The 25,093-nt window shown below is 35.5% G+C and overlaps 1 protein-coding gene across 2 annotated transcripts in view; it reads left to right on the top strand.

Moving 5' to 3' along the window:
• The window catches only part of EMC2 (ER membrane protein complex subunit 2), a 451,211-nt gene that overhangs the window by 64,220 nt on the left and 361,898 nt on the right, over positions 1-25,093 (top strand). For both annotated transcript variants that reach the window (XR_008292581.1, XR_008292580.1), the window contains exons 12-13: positions 2,554-2,674; positions 3,669-3,833. The gene's annotated coding sequence lies outside the window, so the exon portion shown is untranslated. The remainder of the gene's footprint in view (positions 1-2,553; positions 2,675-3,668; positions 3,834-25,093) is intronic.

Genomic DNA, 25,093 nt, shown 5'->3' with positions numbered 1-25,093 from the left:
TTTCTCCCTCCTGGTCTGAGGTTTTTCTCTTGTCCAGATACAGTCCTATGCTTCCCCACCCTCTCTTTCTCTTCCCTTTGTCTCTCTGCAGAAGGGGATCCTTTCCCTCTGTTTACTTTATCTCTCCCAGTTGGCAGTCACACACGTATGACTCATCAGGTTGTCCCGGTGGGGCCCTGGAAGTGACTGTCTCTTTGTCTCCTGGACTCTCGGAATTCAAAGTCCTTTAGCTTCAATGCTGCTTTGTTTGAGAGACAAGGGAACTTTGGATCCCCCTACTTCTCCACCATGTTGGTCCCTCCTTCCTGTATAGTCTTTTTAATACGTTTTTTAATTCAGTTGCTAATATTTTGTTAAGAATTTCTGCATGTATATTCATCAGAGATATTGGCCTGTAGTTTCCTTGTCTTGTGGTGTCCTTATCTGGCTTTGATATCAAAATAATGCTGGCCTTGTAAAATAAGTTTGGGAATGTCCTCTCGCCTTCAAATTTTTGGAAGAGTTTAAGAAGGTCAGGATTAATTATTTAAATGTTTTATAGAATTCATCAGTGAAGCCATCTGGTCCTGGACTTTTCTTTGTGTTGGAAGGTTTCGGATTACTGAATCAGTCTCTTTACTAGTAATTGATCTGTTCCTATTTTCCAGTCATGATTCAGTTTTGGTAGGTTGTGTAGTTCTAGGAATTTATCCATTTCTTCTAGGTTGTCCCATTTGTTGGTATGTGATTGTTGATGGTGGTCTCTTATGCTTCTTTATATTTCTCTGGTATCAGTTGTAATGTCTCTTCTTTCATTTATGATTTTATTTATTTGAGTCCTCCCCACTTTTTCTTGGTAAGCTTACCTACAGGTTTGTGAATTTTGTTTATCTTTTCACAAAACCTACTCTTAATTTTGTTGATTTTTAAAATTATTTTTGTTCACTATTTCATTTCTCTATTTCTATTTTCTATTCTCTATTCCATTTCTCTATTGATCTTCCATTGCTGTACCGATCTTTGCTATCTTCTCACTTCTGCTAACTTTGGGCTTAGTTTATTCTAACTTTCTCTAGTTCCTTAAGGTGTGAAGTTAAGCTATTTATTTGAGATATTTCTCTTTAATTTAAGCACTCCTTGCTATAAAATTTCCTCTTAGCATTGCTTTTGCTGTATCCCATACATTTTGATATGTGTTTCCAATATCATTTGTTTGAAGATATTTTCTAGTTTCTCCTTGATTTTATCTTTGACCCATTGGTTTTCAGTAGTGTGTTTAATTTTCATGTATTTGTGAATTTCCAGCCTTTTTTTCTGTTACTTATTTCTAGTTTCATTTAACTGTGTTTGGAAAGGCTTCTTGGTATGATTTCAGTCTTTTAAATTTTCTGAGATTTGTTTTGTGACCTAACCTATAGATCTATCCTGGAGAATGTTCCATGTGCACTTGAAAATAACATGTATTCTGATATTGTTGGATGGAATGTTCTGTATATTTCTGTTATGTTTGTTTGGTCTAAAGTACAATTTAAGTTCACTGTTTTCTTATTAATATTTTGTCTGCATGATCTACCCATTGTTGAATGTGGGATATTGAAGTCCCCTATTATTGTATTCTTATTTATTATTCCTTTCAGATCTGTTAGTATTTGCTTATATTTAGGTGCTCTGATGTAGGGTACATATATATTTATAATTGTTATATATTCTTGATGAATGAACCCTTTTATCATTACATAATAACCTTCTTGGTTTCCTGTTACATATTTTGATTTAAAGTCTGTTTTGATTTTAAAGCTATCCCTGCTCTTTTTTGGGTTCCTTTTGCATGAAATTATCTTTTCTTATCCTTTCACTTTGAGTTTCTGTGTGTCCTTGAAGTTGAATTGTGTCTCTTGTAGGAATCATACAGTTGGGTCTTTTTAAAATTATTTATTTATTTATTTATTTATTTATTTATTTATTTAATTCATTTATCTACCCTGTGCCTTTTGATTGGAGAATTTAATTCATTTACATTTAAAGAAATTATAGATAGATAATGACTTACTATTGCCATCTTTTTAAATTAAATTAATTTTTTTTTTTTTTTTTGGCTCTTTGTAGTTCCTTTGTTTCTTTCTTCTCTTGTTATCTTCCTTTGTGAATTGATGCTTTTCTGTAGTGGTGTACTTTGATTCCCTTCTTTTTATGTTGTATGTGTCTACTGTAGGTTTCTGTTTTGTGCTTATCCTGGGGCTTACATAAAACATCTTATAGATTTAATAGTCAATGTTAAGCTGATAGCAACTTAACTTAGCTTGTATGTAAAAACTGCACACTTTTCCTCCTTCCTCTCACATATATTTTCATGTCACAATTTACATATTTTTGTATTGTTTATTAACAAGTTTTTGTACCTGTAGCTATATTTAATACTTTTTTCTTTAACCTTTATCATATTTTTAAGTTGTTAGCTACACTATCATATTCCAGTATTAGAGTATTTTGAATCTGGCTATGCATTTACTTTTACCAATTTATTATATATTTTTGTGTGTTTTCATATTACTTACTAGTGTCCTTTTGTTTCAGCTTGAAGAACTCCTTTCAGCTTTTCATAGAAGGCAGTTTTGGTGGTGATGAATCCCTGAAGCTTTTGTTTGTTGGGAAAGGTGTTTATTTAGCCTTCATTTCTGAAGGACAATTTTACCAGGTAAAGTATTCTTGGCTGGCAGTTTTTACCTTTTAGCACTTTGAATATGTCTTCTCACTCTCACCTGGTCTGCAAGTTCTCTGATGAGAAAACCACTGATAACCTAGTAGGGATTCCCTTGCATGAGGGAAATTTCTTTCCTCCTATGCCTTTAAAATTATCTTTGTCTTTGATTAAAATTTTTTTTTAATATTTATTTATTTTTGAGAGAGAGAGACAGACAGATTGTGAGCGAAGGAGGGGTAGAAGGAGAGGGAGACACAGAATCCAAAGCAGGCTCCAGGCTCCGTGGCATCAGCAGAGAGCCCAACGCAGAGCTCGAACCCACGAATTGGGAGATCATGACCTGAGCCGGAGAAGGATGCTCAACCAACTGAGCCACCCAGGAGCCCCTCTTTGTCTTTGATTTTAGATATATTTGATTTGGATGTGTATTGAGAGGATTGTTTTAGATTTATTTTAGATATATTTGATTTGGAGGTGTATTGAGAAAATTATGTTAGATTGAAATTTGGGGTGACCTATTAGATTCATGATTTTGATGTCTAATCTGTCTCCAGGTTTAGGAAGTTCTCAGACATTATTTCTTTACATAAGCATTCTACCCCTTTCTCCCTCTTTTCTCCTTCTGGGACTTCATTGGTACATAAATTGTTTCTCTTAATGGTGTTTCATAATCTTGTAGGCTTTCTTCATTCTTTTTCATTCTTTTTCCTTATATGACTGGATAATTTCAAATGATCTGTCTTTGAGCTCACTGTTTATTTCATTTGCTAGGTTGTTACAGTTCAACAGTTTTCTGTTGAAGCTCTTACTGACTTCCTCAGTGCAGTCATTGTATTCTACAGTTTCAAAATTTCTCTTTGATTATTTTTTATATTTTCTATCTCTTTGTTGAAATTTATCATTTTGTTTTTATGTTATTTTATTAATTGTCTATATTCTTTTGTAGCTTTCTGAGCATCTTTGTAACAATTATTTTGATCTTTACCAGGCAATTCCTGAATCTTCATTTCTTTGACATCATTTATGGGAAATTTACTGTGTTCCTTTGATGGTGTCATGTTGCCCTGATTCTTCATGATTCCAGTAGTCTTGCATACGTGTCTATACATTTGAGGAAGGAGTCACCTCTTCCAGACTTTATGGACTGACTTTGGTAAGGAAAGACCTTCACCTGTGTTGGGGGACCATCTTGGAATGTGATGTGGGATCTATTCGTTTGGGGCACCAAATGCAGGTATGTGTGGTGGCTCTGAGCCCTGTGGGGCATGCTTTCTCAATGGCTTAGCCTGCTAGAGCCCGTAACAACCGTGTGATTCTTGATGAACAATGTGGGGAATCTACAAAGGCTGCAAAGGCTTCTGGTTCCTCAGCAGCACTCTCAGCTCTAGTGGCTAGGGACCGGAGCAGATAGTGGTAGTGGTTAGAGCTAGTGGTGTACCCACATTTGGCTCTGAGGGTCAACTGCAGGCTCTAGTGTAGTGACAGGGGCTGGTTGCAGACACATGCACAGTGTCCGGGGCCAGGGGAAACCACAAAGGCCAAGGACAAATGTGGATGCACTAGCAGCTGTGGGGCCCCTGGCTGTCAAAGGGAACTCCTGTGACTGTAGGTTCTTGACTGTTGTGTGTGCATTGCAATGGAGGCTGGTGATGGGAGTCAGGCTGAAGGTGTGCAGGTGCACAGCTGGAAGAGCTAGCCTGGAGTGTTTGCACGGTTATGGGGATCAGCCATGGTGGTCTAGGCTGGCATCTTGGAATCAAGCAGCAGTAGAGGCCACAGCAGGGTACTGGTGTGGGTCCCAGGCTCTAGTAGGGAGGGAATGGGAAAGTGGAGAGAAGAACTCAGGTATCTGGCTTCTGTGAACATGAAAACCTGTGGGGTGAAAACCAGTGAAATCTGCAGGGAGTCTGTGTGGCTGTGCTGGTTTCCTCAGTTGCAAAAACTCCTGAGGTCCTTTGCAGAGGAGGTCACTAGGAACCATGGTCACTCCCACTGTGCGGCTGATATTGCTAGCCCCTGCCCTTCTTCCTTGTTCCTAGCCATAGCTGTCCATTTCAGCTCTGCTCGTGTCTAGGTGGGTGAAGCTGAAGTGGAATCTTCGTGCAGTGCCCTGAAAGGCTGCAGAAGCTGATCACTCACTCTGTTCTCCCTTTCCCAGTGAGGGGAACTTTTTCTAGCTGGTGAGTTCCCTGGTAGCAAGGAGCAGTGCCAGCCTGAGGAGATGAGGCTGGCATCATCTGATGAAGATCAGATGAAAGAATGAAGATCTTCTTTCTCTCCTTTTTGTGTAGTTATTCTCAAGTTTTTCCTTCTACTGTGTTGTTCAATTTCTTAAGTGAACTTCTGATCTCTCCCAGAGCTGATTTTTTTCATAGACAGCTGACTATTGTTGATCTTTGTGGGGAGATGGAATCTGGGGTCTCCTACTGTGCCATCTTGGTGATGTCACTTTTCAGCCCTGACATTTCATAGTGAATATGATGAGGAAAGATTTTATAAAATTCAACACAAAATATTTTGGACTTAAAACCAAAGCTTTGGGGAGATCATGAACCTCTATCTTATCTCAACTCTATTTTCTAGTTTTGTATCTGTTGATATGCAATGCTTGAAATTTTTGCTTTGTGAAGTTCAGAATTTAGAGAAATTGTTGAGCAAATGATGTTTCTTACAAGATCTCACAAAGGACAAGATTTTATGATGAAATACTGCTTTGATTTTTTAGTGTCCTATATAAGTGATTTCTATAAACTGTCAGAAAAATTTCTGCAGAGTTGAGGTCTAGTCTTCAATTTCCTTTCCCTATAGCATCTGACATATATTGTTGCCACAGTGGATGCTTATAAATATTTGCCAATTTCATATTTTGTCTCCAAGCCAACTGATGTTGGTGAAGAGTGTCACACAGTTGCTAAAGTTTAACGTTCAAATTAAGTTATCAACTATGAATTTAATTAGTAGTGTAGTTTTTTTTTTTTTAACTGAGTATGGTGAATTTTACTTAAGGCACAGCTGGACCTCCTTGATAGCAGTTATGTATTAAAAACTGCAAAATGAAAGGTTTATAAAAATTTCTCAACCCACTAAGAGTATGAGTTACCATGAAATTACCTATTGAGTAATAGTAAATAGTTAATGTCAGTGGTAAAAAACACACTTATATTTCAGTTATATAGGATGCTTGCATTTTATTTACAATATAGCTTTCAGACTTTCTGCTGACCAGAACATCTTCTAGTTGCTATGGGGAGTGTTATTTGTCAATGTGGGGTTTCCTGGTTGGCAGCTTCAGGTATTTATGATGGAATCTGTGTTTGCTGGTTGTTGCATTTGCAGTGGAACTTGTATTTTGGCCAGTTGAAAAGGGAGAGAAAAAGAAAGCAAATTAAACTTGACTTCTTGGCAGTGAAGCAGTAGCTTCTTATTACATGGACCCATATATTGCAAGAACACCACATGTAACTTCTGTTGTGTGCCATGATTACACTACCTATAACTGACTATACCTGCATTATAATAAACTTGTATAATAATACTAAAATCCAAAAGTTAAAAACTAAATATTATATCTTGTCAGTTGACATGGTACTTTTATTTTTAAATATTTTTTTTGTTTATTTATTTATTTAGAGAGAAAGTGCAAGCAAGAGAGGGGCAGAGAGAGAGGGTGAATCCAAAGCAGGCTCCACTTTGTCAGCTCAGAGACTGATGTGGGGCTGGAACTCATGAAACTATGAGATTGTGACCTGAGCCAAATTCACAAGTCAGATGCTCAACTGACTGAGCCACCCAGGTGCCCTGACATGAGTAGAATTTTAATACAAGAAATTAGCTTAAGTAGAATAATGCTTATTTTTGTATATTTTGGTGAAAGAAAAATCATCATTATTATTTATAGTATTGTATAAGGCTTTATTTACTTAAAACAAGTGAAAATCTAAATGAACTGATTAAAGAAGTTCTTCCCTCAATTTTTATAAGGTAAATAGAATAGAAAATAAAAGCAAACTCATTAATATCTGGGATTTCTTTTTAAAAACAACTTCCATGTATATATTACAGTCAGAACCCATTTTGCTCACAAGCCACTGTTGTAAACCCATCTATATCTACCACATAAATCTGTGATGTTTGATGTTCATAAAGATTTTTAGGTATCCCAAGAAGTACCTTTTTAATATTAAAAACACAGAAGCACCTTCTAATAGTGATTCTTAATGCAAAAAACCCGATAATTAACTCCTTAATGTTGACAATTTATATTCATTGTAATTTGAAGATTTATAGGTTATGTTCATTGTAATTTATGTATTTCATTTTATTTTTTGAATACTGGCCATTTCTGAGGCAAAGTTTAGTTAAATATCTAGTAAGTTAACTTAAAATCTTGTGTATACTTCCAACTGTGTTGCAGAATTATATTCCCTGGTCTCTGGAAGCACTGGTTTTGCCAGTATATATAAAACAGAAGGCACATGGAGACAAAAATCTAATATTGAGATCTTGCCCTTAAGGCACTTACAGTTTAGTTTGAAAGACAGCATGTAAGAATGAAAACTCTATTAGTATAAATATCAAATAACTGTCCTGTGAGACAATATAAGAGTAATTCTTATTGCCTAGTGATATAATATGTTAGTGTTATACAGCTTTAGATGAAGACGTCCCTGCAGGTTGAAAGTTCTGTAGATCTTGGGGAAGGGGAAAGACTTGGTCTTGATACTGAAAGTTGGATGATAGTTTAGATTTGAGGTAGGGGCAACAATTTATGCATCAGGCTAGGAGAGAATAACTTTCTAGAGGTAAAGTGAGTTGAGTAAACCTTTTTCTCTAGGATGAGAATTTTGAAACATAAGTACAGAGAAAGAATGATGGGAAATATTAATTTTTAGGACAAATATTTTTTCTAGCACTTTACAATTTATAAGGTATTTCTATGTAATTCTTATCTAATCTTAAATACTTGTGGTGTAGAATGTTTCTTATTTTAAAAATATAGAACTAAAGCAACTGACGATTATTATAAAATATAAATGAACAAAGTATAAATGTAAGCTTTGATGATCTAAAGAGAAAAATATTATAAAAATTAGGGTAAGATGGAGATTAGGTACAAGGAAAAATGTGATAACTCTAATCTTTCATTGCAAGGAGGCAGTTTAAAGGTAAAGCACATCGCTTCAAAAGTGATGGCAAAGATTTTTTTATAATTTCTTTCTTACCTTTAGAGAGTTCTTTTATTTAGTAACCATATCCTCTGTGGAGGTTAAACTTTTACCTGACTTTCAGTAATGCCTTCCATTTATTTAAAAAATTAAAAATAATCATGATTGTTTTTTTTCTGAAATTATATATATACCTGCCCATCTGAAGTACTCATCTGCATAGTGTACACATTTGTAAAGATGTTCAATAAAAGTTGGCAATGATTATTTTTGGGTGATGGAATATTGGTGGTCTTGTTTAGTTTCTTCCTGGCACTTTTCACTGTATTTTTTTAAAGTTTATTTATTTATTTTGAGAGAGAGAGAGAGAGAGAGCATGTGTGCCAGGTGAAGGGCAGAGAGAGAGGGAGAGAGAGAATTCTAGGTAAGCTCTGGGTGGGCAGCCCAGAGTCTAACTCCAGGCTCAGTCCCACGAACCACGAGATGATGACCTGAGCCGAAATTAAGAGACACTTATCTGACTGAGCCACTCAGGTACCTTTCTAAAGTAAATGTGCATCTTTTTTTTCCCTAAAACAATAAAGGCGTTATTCTTAAAATCAAAAAATTCCACACAAGTACCATTCTGACAAATACACTTTGGTCCCTACTGATGTAGGTAGTGATTGTTGTACATCATAGTAGTGATGTAGGCACTACTGATTATTCCTAACCTTAATGAATGAGTGATCATTTTCACAATAATATATGATTTTTAAACTTAGGAGTTTTGAAAATTATCTTCCAGTTTTTCTCTGGCATGTAATGAAGTGGTTTACCAAAACATTTTTGTAATTAGGTTGTTACTTATTAGTATACCCAAACAAATGTGTCATAGATGTTAGTAGTTTATATTCCTGGGTAAAATAAAGGCAAATTGGAAATACCAGTCATTATAGTTTATTTTATTAGCACTGCTTTCTGAGGTACAAGAAATACTGATGCATTTTGAAAAAATTTCTATCAGACAGATTGAATAGATCTGAAGGAGATCATTTGAAGACATTTATCATGTTTGTATTCATTAGTATGTCTTAATATGTATTCAGGCACTTTCTTGTGTCTCATCTTTCTTTAACCAGTGACTGATTGTGAGTATAAATTAGGTAATAAAGGACCAAAAATAGATGATTCAAAACTAAGTAATGAGTACTACCTTCATGATGATCTGCAGTGCTCTGCTGAGTTATAAAACAAATGACAGTCACTGTATCTGGAGGACTTTCCTCTGATTTCTGATAATCACTATTCATTCTCCAGCACATGCCCTCCCAGGCTCTTCAAATTGTTCAATTTTAGATGGATATTTAAAAAATAATTATTACTTACATTTTTAAAAGTAGATACTGAAATGGACACCGTTATCTTTAATATCATAAACTTGAATATTTGGGAAATGGCTGAACAGGAAATAATATAAGCATGGATTTCCATGTAATTCTTATGGAAAAGAGAGAATATAGAGAGAGGAGAGCAGAAAGTTAGGGACTGAAGGCTTATTAAAATTTGGGGGATGGATAAATACCCAGGAGTAACATTACTCAATCTTCTGCTATTTCTATTTTTAACCTTTGGAGGAAATTCCATACTGTTTTCCATAGTAGTTGCACCAGTTTACATTCTCCAGCAACAGTGCACAAAGATTCCCTTTTCTCCACATCCTTGCTGACACTTGTTATTTCTTGTCCTTTTGATACTAGTCATTCTGACTGTTGTGAGGTGATATCTCATTGTGGTTTTGATTTGTGTCATAAATACTCTAAAGAACAAACTGGTGGTTGCTAAAGAACTCAAGGAAAGGGGTGGGGGGTTGACAAAGTAAGTGAAGGAGATTAAGAGGCACAAACTTCCAGTTATAAAATAAATAAGTCACAGAGATGAAAAGTACAACATAAGGAATATAATCAATAGTGTTGTAATAACATATGGTGACAGATGGTGACTACACTTATCATGGTGAGCATTAAGTAACTAAATAGAATTGTTGAATCACTGTGTTGTACATCTGAAACTAAATAACACTGAATGTTAACTATACTCAAATAATAAAATTTTAAAAAATTAAAATTAAATAAAATTTGGGGGATGGGAGAAGAAAAAATAGAGGATGAAGACAAAGGAAGTATAACAATTGCAGAGCAATCACCATTGAACGAATAACTTTATATGCTGTATCTCATTTCATGTAGTAATCCTAACCTATTTAGAATGAGGAAGTTGCAGCTCAGAAAGAAATAATTTGCCCACAGTGACCCAGTAAATGGTGGAATAATGATTCAAAGCAAGATCTACAATAAAGCTCATGCTTTTTCCTCCTCAGCAGTCCATCTCTCTAATTCAGAGATGTCCGAAGAGAACCAGAAGACAGTAATATAATAAAAGTTAAAGGAGAGCTTCAACAATAAAGTGCTCTACATTAGACGTGGCAGAGAGATCATGCCAAATGAGATCTCAGGAAAGGTCACTGGAATTGGAGGGGCCTTCTAGGGCTGGCTCTAGCAGCTCAAAGAGGCAAAACCATATTCTGTGGAGTTAAGGAGACATGGTTTCTCTTTCACATAAGACTTGTGCTTTATGATGTTAGTGTTATGTCTTACTCATTTTATCCTGGTATCCATAGGGCTTAGCACAGAGTTTTGCCTGCAGTTGGCCCCAGACTATGATTTTGCAAGTACATGACTAATGCTGATTGCAGGTCAAAAAGGTCTTGATACAGTCTAAGTCCTTGGTGGATATTCAGGATCCAATGGGTCATGGTACTCTGAGAGGTGATCCACAGAAGGACTGATGATTTGAAGATGGTGGTAAATGAAAGTAACATGGACATTAAATGATGAAAACCAAAAATGGGTGGTATATGAATCATTGGGTTCTGCTTTTGGAGTCTGAGGAGAAGATTGTGCCTTCCCTCTCTCCCTTAGTCTGTCTCTTCCTGTTGAAGCTGATGTGAGTCAGTAATGCTACCTAAACCCACAATTTTAGATAAAGTAGGGTCACAGAAATTTGGGTCTGTATTAAATTGATGACAACTGTAATTTTTTCAAAACTAATTATATAGAATGTATTAATGCTAGTATTTTTTCAATAGATGAAGAAAAAAATATTTAGTATAATTCAGCACACATTTATGAATTTAAAAAGTCAATGAATATTCTTTCCTGCTTTGTTGAAGATTAGTTAGCCATACATTTGTTGATCCATTTCTGGGTTCTTTATCTTGCTCCATTGATCTCTGTGTCTGTTTTTGTGCCAATACCCTACTGTCTTGATAATTACAGCTTTGTAATACAGCTTGAAGTTTAGAATTGTGATGCGTCCAGCTTTGGTTTTCTTTTTCAACATTACTTTGGCTACGCAGGGTCTTTTCTGGTTTCATACAAATTTTAGAATTGTTTGTTCTAGCTCTGTGGAGAATGCTTGTGTTATTTTGATAGGGATTGCATTAAATGCGTAGATTGCTTTGGGTAGTTTTGACAGTTTAGCAGTATTCTTCCAATCAATGAGCATGGAATGATTTTCCATTTCTTTGTGTCTTTTTCAGTTTCTTTCGTAAGTTTTCTGTAGTTTTCAGCATACAGATCTTTTACCTCTTTGGTTAGGTTTATCCTTAGGTATCTTACGGTTTTTGGCACATTGCAAATGGGCTTGATTCCTTGATTTCTCTTTCTGCTGCTTCATTATTGGTGTATAGCAATGCAACTGATTTCTGTACTTTGATTTTATATCCTGCGACTTTGCTGAATTCATGGATCAGTTCTAGAAGTTTTTTGGTGGAGTCTTTAGGGTATTCCACAAAGAATATAATGTCGTCTGTGAAGAGTGAAAGTTTGACTTCTTTCTTGCTGATTTGTATGCCTTTTATTTCTTTTTGTTCTGATCACTGAGGCCAGGACTTCCAGTACTATGCTGAACAACAGTGGTGAGAGTGGACATCCCTGTCATGTTCCTGACCTTAGGGAGAAAGCTCTCAGTTTTTCCCCATTTAGGATGATTATTAGCTGTGGGTCTTTCATATATGGCCTTCATGATGTTGAGGGTTTTTTCTATCCCTACTTTCTTGAGGATTTTTATAAAGAAGGATGCTGTATTTTGTGAAATGCTTTTTCTGCATCTATTGAGAAGATCATATGGTTCTTATCCTTTCTTTTATTAATGTGATGTATCATATTGATTGATTTATAGATACTGAATCACCCCTGCAGCCCAGAAATACTCCCACTTGATCTTGATGAATAATTCTTTTAATGTATTGTTGGAATAGATTTGCTAGTATCATGAGAATTTTTGCATCCATGTTCATCAGGGAAATTTGTCTGTAATTCTCCTTTTTAGTGAAGTCTTTGTCTGGTTTTGGAATCAAGGTAATGCTGGCTTGTATAATGAGTTTGGAAGTTTTCTTCCATTTCTATTTTTGGAACAGCTTCAAAGAATAAGTATTAACTTTTCCTTAAATGTTTAGTAGAATTCCCCTGGGAAGGCATCCAGCCTTGGGCTCTTGCTCTTGTTTGTTGGGATATATATATATGTATATATTATGAATATATATGAATGATATCTGAATATATGATATGATATATATGAATGAATGGTATCAAGTTTGCATTCATTATATATATATAATACATATACATATATATATGTATAATGTATATATATTATGAATGCAAACTTGATACCTCTGGTGTGAATACTTTATTTCTATCTTGTTTTGGTAAATTTTAGTGTGCTTTTCTGTTTAGGAGGACAGATCTCCCATCCTAGAATTAGATGATCCTCATTTGAGATAGGGTGACTTTTTTTTATTTTATTTTTTGTTTTTTAAATTTACATCTAAATTAGTTGGCATATAATGCAACAATGATTTCAGGAGTAGATTCCTTAGTGCCCCTTAAACATTTAGCGCATACCCCTCCCACAACCCCTCCAGTAACCTTCAGTTTGTACTCCATATTTATGAGTCTCTTCTGTTTTGTCCCCCTCTCTGTTTTTATATTATTTTTGTTTCCTTTCCCTTATGTTCATCTGTTTTATCTCTTAAAGTCGTCATATGAGTGAACTCATATGATTTTTGTCTTTCTCTGACTGACTAATTTCACTTAGCATAATACCCTCCAGTTCCATCCACAGACTTGCAAATGGCAAGATTTCATTCTTTTTGATTGCCGAGTAATACTCCAATGTATATATACACCACATCTTCTTTATCCATTCATCCATTGATGGACATTTGGGCTCTTTTCATACTCTGGCTATTGTTGATAGTACTGCTATAAACATGGGGTGCATGTGTCCCTTCAAAACAGCACACCTGTATCCTGTGGATAAATGCCTAGTAGTGCAATTGCTGGGCTGTAGGGTAGTTCTATTTTTAATTTTTTGAGGAACCTCCATACTATTTTTCAGAGTGGCTGGACCAGCTTACATTCCCACCAGCAATGCAAAAGATCCTCTTTCTCTGCATCCTCGCCAACATCTGTTGTTGCCTGAGTTGTCAATGTTAGCCATTCTGACGGGTGTGAGGTGGTATTTCATTGTAGTTTTGATTTGTCTGTCCCTGATGATGAGTGATGAGCATATTTTCATGTGTCAGTTGGCCATCTGGATGTCTTCTTTGGAGAAGTGTCAATTCATGTCTGTTGCCCATTTCTTCACGGGATTATTTGTTTTTTGGGGGGGTGTTGAGTTTGATAAGTTCTTTATAGATTTTGGATACTAACCCTTTATCTGATATGTTGTTTGCAAATATCTTCTCCCATTCTGTCGGTTGCCTTTTAGTTTTGCAGATTGTTTCCTTTGCTGTGCAGATTTTTTTATTTTGATGAGGTCCCGGTAGTTCATTTTTGCTTTTGTTTCCCTTGCCTCTGGATATGTGTTGAGTAAGAGGTTGCTGCAGCCAAGATCAAAGAGGTTTTTGCTTGCTTTCTTCTTGAGGATTTTGATGGCTTCCTGTCTTACATTTAGGTCTTTCATCCATTTTGAGTTTATTTTTGTGTATGGGGTAAGAAAGTGGTCCAGGTTCATTCTTCTGCATGTTGCTATCCAGTTTTCCCAGCACCACTTGCTGAAGAGACTGTCTTGATTCCACTGGATGTTCTTTCCTGCTTTGTCAATGATTAGTTGGCCATGTGTTTGTGGGTCCACTTCTGGGTTCTCTATTCTGTTCCATTGATCTGAGTGTCTGTTCTTGTGCCAGTACCATACTGCCTTGATGATTACAGCTTTGTAGTATAGCTTGAAGTCTGGGATTGTGATGTTTCCTGCTTTGGTTTTCTTTTTCAAGATCACTTTGGCTATTCAGGGTCTTTTTGGTTCCATACAAATTTAGGATTATTTGTTCCAGCTCTATAAAGAATGCTGGTGTTACTGTGATAGAGATTACATTCAATATGTAGATTGCTTTTGGTAGTATCGACATTTTAACAGTAATTGTACTTCCTATCCAGGAGCATGGAATCTTTTTCCATTTTTTTGTGTCTTCTTCAGTTTTTTTCATAAGCTTTCTATAGTTTTCAGTGTATAGCTTTTTCACCTCTTTGGTTAGATTTATTCCTAGGTATTTTATGGTTTTTGGTACAACTGTAAATGGGATTGATTCCCTGATTTCTCTTTCTGTTGCTTCATTGTTGGTGTATAGGAATGCAACTGATTTCTGTGCATTGATTTTATATCCTGAAACTTCGCTGAATTCATGAATCAGTTCTAGCAGTTTTTTGGTGGAATCTTTTGGGTTTTCCATATAGAGTATCATGTCATCTGCGAAGAGTGAAAGTTTGATCTCCTCCTGGTCGATTTGGATGCCTTTTATTTCTTTGTGATGTCTGAATACTGTGGCTAAGACTTCCAATACTATGTTGAATAACAGTGGTGAGAGTGGACATCCGTGTCTTGTTCCTGACCTTACAGGGAAAGTTCTCAGTTTTTCCCCATTGAGGATGATATTAGCGTTGGGTCGTTCATATGTGGCTTTAATGATCTCGAGGTATGCTCCTTTTATCCCTACTCTCTTGAGGATTTTTTTATCAAAAAAGGATACTGTATTTTGTCAAAAGCTTTATCTGCATCTATTGAGAGGATCATATGGTTCTTGTCCTTTCGTTTATTGATGTGTTGAATCATGTTAATTGGTTTGTGGATATTGAACCAGCTCTGCATCCCAGGTATAAATCCTGCTTGGTCGTGGTGAATAATTTTTTTAATGTATTGTTGGATCCGGTTGGCTAATATCTTGTTGAGGATTTTTGCATCCATGTTCATCAGGGAAATTGGTCTATAGTTCTCCTTTTTAGTGTGGTCTCTGTCTGGTTTTGGAATCAAGGTAATGCTGGCTTCATAGAAAGAGTTTGAACGTTTTCCTTCCATTTCTATTTTTTGGAACAGTTTGAAGAGAATAAGTGTTAACTCTTCCTTAAATGTTTGGTAGAATTCCCCTGGAAAGTCATCTGGCCCTGGACTCCTGTTTTTTGAGAGAGTTTTGATTACTAATTCGATTTCCTTACTGGTTATGGGTCTGTTCAAATTTTCTATTTCTTCCTGTTTCAGTTTTGGTAGTGTATATGTCTAGGAATTTGTCCATTTCTTCCAGATTACCCATTTTATTGGCATATAATTGCCCATAATTTTCTCTTACTATTGTTTTTATTTCTGTTGTGTTGGTTGTGTTCTCTCCTCTTTCATTCTGGATTTTATTTATTTGGGTCCTTTCCTTTTTCTTTTTGATCAAACTGGCTATTGGTTTATCAGTTTGTTAATTGTTTCAAAGAACAAGATTCTGGTTTCATTGATCTGTTCTCCAGTTTTTTCGGTTTCGATAGCATTAATTTCTGCTCTAAAATTTATTATCCTGTCTTCTGCTGGTTTGGGGTTTTATTTGCTGTTCTTTTTCCAGCTTCTTAAGGCATAAGGCTAGGTTGTGTATCTGAGATCTTTCTTTCTTCTTTCGGAAGGCCTGGATTGCTATATACTTTCCTCTTATGACCACCTTTGCTGCATCCCAGAGGTTTTGGGTTGTGGTGTTATCATTTTAATTGGCTTCCATATGCTTTTTAATTTCCTCTTTAACTTCTTGGTTAGCTCATTCATTTCTTAGTAGGATGTTCTTCAGTTTCCAAGTGTATTTGTAACCTTTCCAAATTTTTTCTTGTGGTTGATTTCGAGTTTCATAGTGTTGTAGTCTGAAAATATGCACGGTATGATGGTATGATCTCGATCTTTTTGTACTTACTTAGGGCTGATTTGTGTCCAAGTGTGTGGTCTATTCTGGAGAACATTCCATGTGCACTGGAGAAGAATGTATATTCTACTGCTTTAGGATGAAATGTTTTGAATATATCTATTAAGTCCATCTGGTCCAGTGTGTCATTCAAAGCCATTGTTTCCTTGTTGATTTTTTGATTAGATGGTCTGTCCATTGCTGTGAGTGGGGTGTTGAAGTCTCCTACTGTTATGGTATTACTATCGATGAGTTTATTTACAGTTGTGATTAATTGATTTATACATTTGGGTGCCACCACATTTGGCACATAAATGTTTACAATTGTTAGGTCTTCTTGGTGGATAGACCCCTTGATTAGGATATAATGCCCTTCTGCATCTCTTGATACAGTCTTTATTTTAAAGTCTAGATTGTCTGATATAAGTATGGCTACCCCAGCTTTCTTTTATTGACCATTAGCATAATAGATGGTTCTCCATCCCCTTACTTTCAAAATGAAGGTGTCTTTAAGTCTAAAGTGGGTCTCTTGTAAACAGCATATAGATGGATCTTGTTTTCTTATCCATTCTGTTACCCTATATCTTTTTATTGGAGCATTGAGTCCATTGACATTTAGAGTGAGTACTGAAAGATATGAACTTATTGCCATTATGATACTTGTAGAGTTGGAGTTTCTGGTGGTATTCTCTGGTCCTTTCTAATCTTTGTTGCTTTTGGTGTATGTGTGTGTGTATATATATATATATATATATATATATATATATATATATATATTCACATATATATTCATATATATTCATATATATATTCATATATATATATATATTCACATATATATTCATATATATTCATATATATATTCATATATATATATATATATATATATATATATATTCATCTTTTCTCCCCTCAGAGAGTCCCCCTTAAAATTTTTTACAGGGTGGTTTAGTGGTCACAAAGTCCTTTAATTTTTGTTTGTCTGGGAAACTTTTTATCTCTCCTTCTATTTTGAATGACAACCTTGCTGGATAAAGAATTCTTGGCTGCATGTTTTTCTGATTCAGCACATTGAATATATCCTGCCACTCCTTTCTGGCCTGTCAAGTTTCTGTGGATGGGTCTGCTGCAAACCTGATCTGTCTTCCCTTGTAGGTGAGGGACTTTTTTTCCCTTGCTGCTTTCATGATTCTCTCTTTGCCTGAGTATTTCGTGAATTTGACTATGATATGCCTTGTTGATGGTCGGTTTTTGTTGAATCTAATGGGGGGGGTCTTCTGTACTTCCTGGATTTTGATGTCTGTGTCTTTCTGCAGGTTAGGAAAGTAAGCTACGATTTGCTCACATAACCCCTCTACCCCTCTCTCTCTTCCTCTTCTGGGACCCCTATGATTCTGATGTTGTTCCTTGTTAATGAGTCACTGATTTCTCCAATTCTTAAATCGTGCTCTTTTGCCTTAATCTCTCCCTTTTTTTCTGCTTCATTATTCTCTATGAGTTTGTTTTCTATATCACTGATTCTCTATTCTGCCTCATCCATCCTTGCTACTGCTGCATCTATCCGTGATCACAGCTCAGTTATAGCATTTTTAATTTCATTCTGGCTATTTTTTACTTCTTTTATCTCTGCAGAAAGGGATTCTAATCTTTTTTCGACTCCAGCTAGTATTCTTATTATCATGATTCTAAATTCTTGTTCAGACGTCTTGCTTGTACCTGTGTTGGTTAAATCCCTGGCTGTCGTTTCTTCGTGCTCTTTCTTTTGGGGTGGATTCCTTCATTTTGTCATTTTGAAGGGAGAAAAGGAACTAATGAGGTAGAAAAATTGAAATTAAATTAAAATTAAAAAATATTAAAATTCAAAATTAAACACACATACACACACACACACACACACACACACACACACAAATCAAATAGATGATGCTAGATCCTAGGTGTTTTTTTGGCCTGGGTGTTGAAAATGGTTTGACAGATTAGAGCAAAAAAAAGCAGGGGGAGAGGAAAAATAAAAATGAAATTGTTTGAGAATTTGAAAAAATGAATACACTGAAGTAGACTAAAATGAGATGATGGGATAAAATAGAATTTGAAAAAATATACACAAAATTTAAAGAATATAGTAGAAAAAATTAAAGAAACATATTTTTAATAAAAATTAAAAATAATAAGATTTTTTTCTTTTTCTGTATTCAAGAAAAAAGAAAAACGAAAAAGGGAAAAAAGATCAAAAAATGAAAAAAAAAGGAAATAGTTTGAAAATTTGAGAAAGTGAATACACTCTAGTAGACTAAAATATAATGGTGGAAGTAAAATAGGATTTGAAAAAATTCACATAAAAGCAAAAAGTATAGTAAAAAATTAAATAAAAATACTTTAAATAGAAATTGAAAGTAAAAATGACGTTTTTCTCTTTCTGCATTCAAGAAAAAGAAAGTAAACAAAAAAGAGAAAAAAAGGAAATTGAAAATTTGAAAAGGTGAATACACTGAAGTTGACTAAAATTATGAAAGTAAAATAGAATTTGAAAAAATTTACACAAAAGTAAAAAGTATAGTAATAAAAATTAAAGAAAAATATTTTTAATAAAAATTGGAAGAAAAATGAATATTTTCTTTCTGTATTCAAGAAAAAGAAAAGAAGTATAAAAGAGAAAAAGGAAGAAAAAAAAGAAAATTGGATAGATGAACCTGTTAACAGATTGAAGTAGGACTGAAATTACTTTTTTTTCCCCTAGAAGTCAGTGTATGTAGTGCTTTATAGTCCATAAACTAAGCCAGCAGTGAGACTTGTGTTCTTGAAGAGTGAGGTTGGCCCAGATGGGCGGGGTTCAGTGTAATAGCTCCGCTCTCCACTAGATGGCGCTGCTAGCCTACTGGGGTGGATTGTTGTGGTGCTTGTAGGTGCATATGTGCATGATCGGGAGCGGTGAAAATGGTGCCATGCAGCTACCCAGTCTGTTCTCCCAGATTAGCAATCCTGCACCCATCCTCTGTCTTCAGCTTTTGTCTATTCCCTGCTTTTTTACTCTCTGTGACCAGGCCCCAGGCAGTACCTCTGTCCTGAGTTTTGTCTCAGATGCGGCTGTTTTCCCCGGCCCCTTACTTCTGAGGAACTGCAGCTTTGACCCGTTCTGCCCCTCTGCAGGAGGATCTCACCGAGCAATGGGTGAATGAGCAATGGCCAAATGAGCAATGGCTGAATGTCGGCTGCACCCAGGAACGCTTACTGGACCCTGCTGCTGCCAGTGGCTTGAGACTGCGGCCAGGTGCCAGCCTGCCCTAGAAAAAGCTCACGAGATAGTGTAGCAGCAGTGTTTCAGGGATTATGGAAAATCACAACACACATCTGGTACCAGGCTTCACACTTAACGACCTTGTTCCAGCACCAGTAAATGTGGCTGTTTTCTGGGGTTTGCTGGGACCAGGTGGCTTCAGCAGTCTCTACCAAATGTCCTTCCAGCAGTGGAACCACTTTTCCCTTTGTGGCCCGAGAACCTCCCGGACCCCACTCTGTTGCTGGGGATTCGCCCTTCCCACCGGAGCACCGCCAAGTATCCAGCTGCAGAGTTGCAGCCTTTGCACTCCCCTTGTTTACACTCTTAATGGAATTTAAACCCTCTCCTTTTTCTTTTCTCCCTTTTTTGTTTAGTTTCTGTGGCTGTTTCCAATTTTCTGCTTTCTCTCCAGCTGCTTTTGGGGAGGGGTGTTTTTCTCATATTCTCCCCCCCTCCCCAGTCTCCATCCTCTCTCCACCCACCTGTTGGGAGATTTTTGATTACTGATTTAATTTCTCTACTGGTTATGGGTCTATTCAAATTTTCTATTTCCCCGTTCCAGTGTTGGGAGTTTATATGTTTCTAGAAATTTGTCCATTTCTTCCAGATTGCCCAATTTGTTTGCATATAATTTCTCATAATATTTTCTTATTGTTTGTATTTCTGTAGTGTTGTTTGTGATCACTCCTCTTTCGTTTATGATTTTATTTATTTGGGTCCTTTCCTTTTTCTTTGATAAACCTGGCTAGGGGTTTATCAATTTTGTTAATTTTTTCAAAGAATCACTGCTAGTTTCATTGATCTGTCCTACTGGTTTTTTCCTCCTTATAACATTGATTTCTGCTATAATCTTAATTATTTCCCTTCTTTTACTGGAAGGGCTTTATTTGCTGTTTTGGCTTTATTTGCTTTTGTTTTTCCAACTTCTTTAGGTTTAAGGTTAGGTTGTATATTTCAGACCTTCCTTCTTTAGGGAGGCCTGGATTGCTATATATTTCCCTCTGATGACTGCCTTTGCTGCATCCCAAAGGTTTTGGACTGTCGTATTTTCATTTTCATTGGCTTCCATATACTTTTTAATTTCCTCTGTAATATCTTGGTCAACCCATTCTTTCTTTAGTAGGATGTTCTTTAACTTCTGAGTATTTGTGATGTTTCCAAATTTTTTCTTGTGTTTGATTTCAAGTTTCATAGCATGTGGTCTGACAATACACATTGTATGATCTCAATCTTTTTGTACTTTTTGAGAGCTGATTTGTGACACAGTATGTGATCTGTCCTGGAGAATGTTCCATGTGCACTCAAGAAGAATGTGTATTCTGCTGCTTTAGGAAAAAAGACAACATATGGTGTTGGGAAAACTAGACAGCAACATGCAGAAGAATGAACCTTGAACACTTTCTTACCCATACACAAAAATAAATTTAACACGGATGAAAGACCTAAATGTAAGGCAGGAAACCAACAAAGTCCTAGAGGAGAAAAGAGATAGCAACCTCTTTGTTCTTGGCCACAGCAACTTCTTTCTAGACATGTCTCCAGAGGCAAGGGAAACAAAAGCGAAAATGAACTACTGGGAGACTTCATCAGGATTAAAAAGCTTCTGCACAGCAAAGAAAACAATCAACAAATCTAAAAGTCAACCTATGGAATGGGAGAAGATATTTGCAAATCACATATTGGATAAAGGGCCAGTATCCAAAATATATAAAGAACTTATCAAACTCAACACCCCAAAAACAAATAATCCAGTGAAGAAATGAGAAGAAGACATGAACAGATACTTTTCCAAAGAAGACATCTGGATGGCTAACAGACACATGAAAAGATGCACAACATCACTCATCATCAGAGAAATACAAATAGAAAAACTACAATGAGATACCACCTTACATCTGTCAGAATGGCTAAAATTAACAACACAGGAAACAACAGGTGTTGGTGAGGCTGTGGGGAAAGGGGAGCCCTTTTGCACTCTTGGTAGGAATGCAAACTGGTGCAGCCACTCTGGAAAACAGTATGGAAGTTCCATAAAAAATTAAAAATAGAACTACCGTATAACCTAGCAATTGCATACTAGGTATTTATCCAAAGGATACAAAAATGTTGATTCAAAGGGGCACGTGCACCCCAATGTTTACAGTGGCACTATCAACAATAGCCAAATTATGGAAAGAGCCCAAATGTCCATTGACTGTTGAATGGATAAAGAAGATGTGATATGTACGTACAATGGAATGTTACTCTGTTATGGAAAAGAATGAGATCTTGCCATTTACTATGATGTGGATGGAACTAGAGTGTATTATGCCAAGTGAAATAAGTCTGTCAGAGAAAGACAAATATCATATAATTTCACTCATATGTGTAATTTAAGAAACAAAACAGATGAACCTAGGGGAAGGGAAGCAAAAATAAGATAAAAACAGAGGAAGGCAAACCATAAGACACTCTTAAATACAGAGAAGAAACTAGAATCACAAGTAAGATAAAATTTGGGTAAAATTTTTAAAGTTGCTTGTAAGAATATTTCATTGTATGTATACACACATACACACACACACACAATGTGTGGTATATATCACAGCTTCTTCATCCCCTGGAATATTACTCAGCCAATAAAAAGGAATAAAATCTGGCCATTTACAATGACATGGATGGAGCTAGAAAGTATTATTCTAAGTGAAAGAGGTCAAAGGCAAATACCATATGAGTTCACTCATATGTGGAATTTCACAAAACAGATGAACAAAGGGGAAAAAAAGAGAGGCAAACTAGAAGACAGACTCTTAACTATAGAGAACAAACTGAGGGTTGCTGGAGGGGAAGTGGGCAGAGGTATGGGTTAAATGGTGATGGGAATTAACAAGGGCACTTGTTATAAAGAGCAGTGGGTGTTATATAAGTGATGAATTGCTAAATTCTATACCTGAAACTAATATTACACTGCATGTTAACCAAGTGGAATTTAAATACAAACTTGAAAAACAAAATAAAATAAAATTGCTTGTAGGAGTAAATGTTTATTAATATAGTCATAAAAAAATAGACGTGGAAAAATATTTCTCTCAATTTTGACTGAAAATAGAGTTGTTAAGATTTTGGCCATTAGATTTTGTTCTGGTTGGTGTTTAAAATAAAAAAGAATATTTTTATTAATTTCATTTAGAGAACTTACAATGAGATACAGGTGTCATTTAGCAATTCCATTTTTTATCAGGTGACAATTTTTGATTTAGAGATTATTGTAATATAGTATCATTTTCTCTGTAAAATATCATGTTAGCCATAGGAAATAAAGAAACTCATTTGAGATACATAGATGCTTTTTTATGTAAAATACTCTAACATTCAGTTTTTATGGCATATGGAAATACTCTTTCAGAACAGAATATAAAACATTATGAAAAATCCACTTAATAACATGAAAGTATATACTGAAAATTACCAGTGTCTTCTTGGTATTGCTACCTACCCAGATTTGATAGAAAGGTAATTCATAGAGATTATATTTGTGCACTTTCAAATTTGACTTGATTTAGAATATTATCAAAGGGGGAGGTTGAAAAAAAAAACAAAGAACACCAATTTGTGGCACAAATCTACATAATAACATTATTTTTTTAAAATTTTTTTACTGTTCATTCATTTTTGAGGGACAGAGTGTGAGCAGGGGAGAAGCAGAGAGAGAGGGAGACACAGAATTCGAAGCAGGCTCCAGGCTCTGAGTTGTCAGCACAGTGCTGGATGCGGGGCTCAAACTCACTGACCATAAGATCACGACCTGAGCTGAAGTCGAAAGCTTAACCAGCTGAGCCACCCAGGTGCCCCTCTAAATAATAACATTATAAAACAAGATTAATAAACAGCTTCATTTATGTCAGGTTTTGATGCAACACTGAAAACACTGCTTTGGTTTTAAACTAAATTATTGAATCTGGGCAACAAGGAAATGAATAAGATTATTAACGTTGTAACAAAGCCCAGAAATGAAATATCATTTGGAAAACAGCAAGCTGGTTAAAGGCCAAGGAGAGAAAAAAAATAAGAAACACAAATGTTCCAGCAGAGCCTTGGTTTGAAAATGAATAAAAGAGGTAAATATATTCCATTTAAATGTTATCTCATACTTATTAGACCTTCATTTCTAAAAAACAAATGACAAAACAGGATCTGGATTTTTATAGAATGGGAGTAGGAACTATTGCTCCCTTTCCATTTTAAGTATAAGTATGTTTTTTCTTGATACCTCAATCTGGAACTGTTTCTTTTTGCATTAAAAGTTTAGGTAGACCATTCTGAAACAACAGATTACACCAAAGAGAAACTGAAACAGATAAATGTCTTTTAGGACCTGAGGTATCATATATCCAAAAATACCAATCTTCTACTTTGATGTAGACCAAAAAGCTCCTTACTTTCCTTTCAAAAGTAGCAGGGCAGAAAGCTTTCATAGGTTGGAAGTGCATAGTAAATAAAGTTCAAAACTCAAATCTTGGACAACCTTACTTCCCAATATGGCAAAAATAAAATATGTTGTTTTGTAACATAAATTATATTAGTTATAGAAAACATCCTATACCAAAAAGCATTATCTTTTTAATAATATAAATTCCCAATGAGCAAAAGACATTAGTAAAAAATGAATTCACCAGTATTAAAATGCTCTGAACCTGATATAAAAGAGGTAGAATCTGAATGGGACCTATGGTGAAAGATAACCTCCTTAGCTTACCAAGTGTTTTAAGTGTCACTGATTATTTTTCCCTTCCTAACTCTCTAAACAATTTCTGCTTTTCTGTGTTGTTTGCTAAATTTTTAGCATTATTTACTTTCACTTCAATCAGTTGAAGACGGTACAATCCAGTGTCTTCTTTGGTGAGTCACTAACTAGTTTTTGTGTTTTTCAACCTAAGATTCCTGTTCTTCTGCCATTTGCTTGCCTGGCAGCTTTGTATTCAGTTTGATTTAGTTAGAAGGACATTTAACATTGGCTGATTTGGATTGCATGAAATAAGATAGTCAACAGGTGGAAGCCAAATCAGGCCACACATATTTAATACTGCAGTGCTCTGTGGTGCATGTAGCTGTTTTGAAAGTTGCCAAAAGAGCCACACAGCCTACATGCAGCAGACTGGGTATGGTCTAAAATGGCCTGAACCATCCAAATTTTCTGGTTTTTTTCCTCTTCTTGGATTATACCAAAACAATTTCCTTCAGCATTGAAGCATCTGTCTAGCTCTTATAGTTTCTTTTTTATGTTTAATTAAGGGAAAAATTGATTCAGGGCAGGGAAAAGGTAGGGCTCACCCAAAAATTTGTGCTAAGGATAAAGCTCAGTGGCACTAAAATGCCCAAGTCTGTTTGTGTGGATCTAGGGGGAGCACAATAACTGTATATAATTATGTTCAGAAGGTAGAAAAATTGGAATATATATCTCTCTAATCTGAGTAGTAGCTAAGTTGTATTTCTGCTTCATTCACACCATGAATTTAATTGTGTAATTCTAACTTTAAATATGTAATATAAGTAATAAGTTTTCCTTTGTAGAGGAACAAAAAATTCATTCTCTTACCTCTTAGGCAGTTAGCTCATGTTTCTAGTGATTGAATTTAAGAGTTATTTCTTAATTACATGCTACTATTTTATTCATCCCCAAATCGAAAAGTGATTAGGCATCTCAATTAGCCAGCTGGATTAAGAACAAGCCATTTTTGTGACAT

Source organism: Acinonyx jubatus, chromosome F2 (assembly GCF_027475565.1).
Source record: "Acinonyx jubatus isolate Ajub_Pintada_27869175 chromosome F2, VMU_Ajub_asm_v1.0, whole genome shotgun sequence".
Classification (NCBI taxonomy): Eukaryota; Metazoa; Chordata; class Mammalia; order Carnivora; family Felidae; genus Acinonyx; species Acinonyx jubatus.
Note: the sequence above shows the minus strand (reverse complement) of the source record. Positions and strands in the feature narration are given on the sequence as shown.